Below are 3,266 nucleotides of genomic sequence, written 5' to 3'. Positions count from 1 at the left end.
CATGGCAGGTATTGTTTTCCGAAAGTCTCACACCATCAATACGCCAACATCTGAAACAGATATGAAACTTTCATGAAAGGGGTTATGAATGCATAAGTTCAATCATCATAACAATGCAATTTGTAATCCCCTCTGACCGTCAACATTCTCAATGCACTTTTCGCATCGATGAACGATGGCTGTGCATGAGCGTCTGGAGCGCGCTTTTTTATATGAATGCCATTCCAAAAGTAAAGGTATAGCACAATCACGTTGACACACCGGTTCTCGCCAGATCACCGATGTTAAGCAACGTTGAGCCTGGCCAGTACCAGATTGGTGACCATTTGGGAAGGCTACGTGCTGTATGTACCTTCTGGGAAGGTTGAGCGTGAGGCCAGCACCTTCACCCTGTAAAAAGAACTCCTCACTACAAAAGCATCTACAAAATGTTGTAGATGACCTATGCCCCTCCAGGGGTTCAAGGACTATGGATGGATTCCAAAAGTAAAGCCTGTTATGTTTTGAAATCAAAAAGTTGGAAAGTTACAAAAACTGAAGCAGTACCATTAAAACGAGCGACCGTTTGTGCTCAAGAATTTATTTTTCTACATAGTCACCACCATTCTCAATTGCTTTTTGCCAGGAATTCAGTGACACATCTCTGCTTCTGACACATGTCCATGACAGGTGTTGTTTTCTTAATCTCACACTGTTTATACCTCAATATCTGCAACAGATATGAAACTTTCAGGACATGAATGCTCAGCCATCATAATAATGCAATTTGCAATCCCTTCAATTCCATTCAAGCAGGATTTAAAAAAAAATAGGAGGCATTACGTTTGGAATGCCCTCCCCTGTATTTTGATTCATTGATTGTTTGTGAAAATATTTACATTGTTCATTGATCTCTTAAGTTTTAGGTATTGTAGTTTGTCATTTTTGGTTCTCCGACAAAAGGAGGGTGGACCTGTAGATTCACCCCTGTCCGTTCGTCTGTTTGCACTGTTCTCAATAATTACACTTTGGAAATTTTTTAAATTTTGCACAAACATTAAACATGATACGAGTAAAAATGTAACAGAACGGATTTTCCGGGAAAACTCTGGTTGCCCCCATAGGGGGTGTCTTTCGATTTAAAATTGCTAAAATGATACTTTTGTGCTTATTAAAAAAATTGATGCCTTGGAGTTTTATAAAACTTTCTGAAAAGTTGTAAGTAACTGATTTCTATATAATTTTGTTTGCCTATACTTTGTGGTAACTCTTGGGTGTGCCCAGGGGCTCTTTTAGGGCTAATAAAAACACTCCATTTTTGGGACTATTTTACCATATTTGTCCAAAATTTTCTGTGTATGTCTATTTAGCAGTTTTGCATGGTGCTGAACTTAAATTTAAATATGTTAAGGCCTTGGGGACTTTGGGGGCTAAATAGGAGAGGGGGGCAAATGATGGACTTCGTCATTTTTTTTTTTTTTTGCATGGTGTAAAACTCAAATTTACATATGTTAAGACCTAAAACTGTACTGTTTGTTCATTTCTAACAGGATTTGACGTCCCCTGGGGACTTTTGGGGCTAAATCGGGCCGGGGCAAATGCAGAACTTAGCAATTTTTTTATGCCTCGTTCTCTGTGCACTCACGGGGAACATGCGCGCTTCACTTGTTGTAAGTTAAAATTTGTCCATTGATCATTAGATCGAGTAGTTTTAGAAAGATGACATCATAATTTAAGCAAGAATGAAGATAGGTTTTAAGGTGCGTCTTTAGACTTCAGAGCAGAATCGCATGTGCTGCAAATCTTTTGAATCTGGTGATAACGCTATAAGAAGGAAATACCTAAGGATGCTTAGTTTGATATCATTGTGATGTATGCTTAATATCATCATGTGTGTCTGTGGTCTTAATGTGATACTCTGCCCAATAATAGAAGTTCAAATCTCAATTTGTCTTTTCGTTTGGAACGATAATCATGGCCGATCAAAACCCAAAGGAATTACCTGTGGCAAGAAGTTGCCAATTACCGCACATTCAGTGATTTTTTTTTCTATTTTTTAATTTGTTTGTTTTGTTGTTTTTCTTGCTAAAACAAACCTGGCATTTAGCAGAATGTGATGATAAAGCCAACTCTAACATCATGGTTGTTTGTTTGTTTCTTGAAGAACGGCATCAGCCCCCCTTTTTTTTTTATTGGTGTTGGCAAATAAAAGCAAAGAAAACAGTCGCCCGACCCATGTAAGTGTCAGAAAGAATTTCACTTTCTTTCCTTCTCACTTTCTTTTTCTCTTTCTTTCTTTTTCTCTTTCTTTCTTTTTCTCTTTCTTTCTTTTACTCTTTGTTTTATCCCCCTTTCTCTCTCCCTTTTACTCTCTTTCTCTTTCTCTCTCTCTCTCTGTTTCCTTTACTCTCTCTCTCTGTTTCCTTTACTCTCTCTCTCTGTTTCCTTTGCTCTCTCTCTCTGTTTCCTTTACTCTCTCTCTGTTTCCTTTACTCTCTCTGTTTCCTTTACTCTCTCTCTGTCTGTTTCCTTTACTCTCTCTCTGTTTCCTTTACTCTCTCTCTCTCTCTGTTTCCTTTACTCTCTCTTTTACTCTCTCTCTCTTTTACTCTTTCTTTTACTCTCTCTCTCTTTCTTTTACCCTCTCTCTCTTTCTTTTACCCTCTCTCTCTTTCTTTTACCCTCTTTCTTTTACTCTCTCTCTTCTAATCTCACTTTTACTGTCTTTCTTTTACTCTCTCTCTCTCTTTTTTACTCTTTTTTACTCTCTTTTTTACTCTTTCTTTTACTCTCTTTTACTCTCTCATTTACTCTCTCTTTTACTCTCTCATTTACTCTCTTTTATTCTCTTTTACTCTCTCTCTTTTACTCTCTCTCTCTCTCTTTTACTCTTTCTCTTTTACTCTCTCTCTTTTACTCTTTCTTTCCCCCTCTCTCTTTCTTTCCACCTCTCTCTTTCTTTTACCCTCTCTCTCTTTCTTTACCCTCTCTCTCTCTCTTTCTTTTACCCTCTCTCTCTCTCTTTCTTTTACCCACTCTCTCTCTTTCTTTTACCCTCTCTCTCTTTCTTTTACCCTCTCTCTCTTTCTTTTACCCCCTCTCTCTCTTTCTTTTGCTCTCTCTCTCTCTTTCCCCCCTCTCTCTCTTTCCCCCCTCTCTCTCTTTCCCCCCTCTCTCTTTTTCTTTTACCTCTCTCTCCTTCTTTTACCTCTCTCTCTCCTTCTTTTACCTCTCTCTCCCCTTCTTTTACCTCTCTCTCCCCTTCTTTTACCTCTCTCTCTCCTTCT

This window comes from Euprymna scolopes, chromosome 9, assembly GCF_053919585.1.
Source record: "Euprymna scolopes isolate OS-2025 chromosome 9, ASM5391958v1, whole genome shotgun sequence".
Lineage (NCBI taxonomy): Eukaryota > Metazoa > Mollusca > Cephalopoda > Sepiida > Sepiolidae > Euprymna > Euprymna scolopes.
This window is presented reverse-complemented; position numbering follows the sequence as displayed.